This window comes from Penaeus monodon, chromosome 19 (genome assembly GCF_015228065.2).
Source record: "Penaeus monodon isolate SGIC_2016 chromosome 19, NSTDA_Pmon_1, whole genome shotgun sequence".
Lineage (NCBI taxonomy): Eukaryota > Metazoa > Arthropoda > Malacostraca > Decapoda > Penaeidae > Penaeus > Penaeus monodon.
Window position 1 is genome coordinate 30,998,913 of NC_051404.1, and position 384 is coordinate 30,999,296.

The following is a 384-nucleotide window of genomic DNA, read 5'->3' on the forward strand; positions in this document are numbered from 1 at the left end:
ATTAGAAATAAATAGGTTGGGATGGATAGGGAGGGGTGGTGGGGAAGGGTAGGGGGGGTTGGGATAAAGAGGGGGAGGGGGGGAGGGATGGATATTTTAGGAGGGGGGTTGGTTGGATGGTAGAGGGGGGTTGGGTTGGATAGGTGGGTATAGTAAGGGGAATAGTAAGAGGGGTTGTTGAGGGATTGGAGGTAAGGCGCGATTGTAGAAGGATAGACAGGAATGGTGAACGGAAAGGTAGGGGGAAGTTGGAAAAAGGGAAAAAAAAGAAAAGGGGGGGGGGAAGGGAAAAGGGGGGGGGAAAAAAGGGAAGAAAAAAGGGAAAAAAGGGGGGAAAAAATTTATAAAAGGTAAAAGGGGGGGGGGGGGTGGGGAAAATTTTTT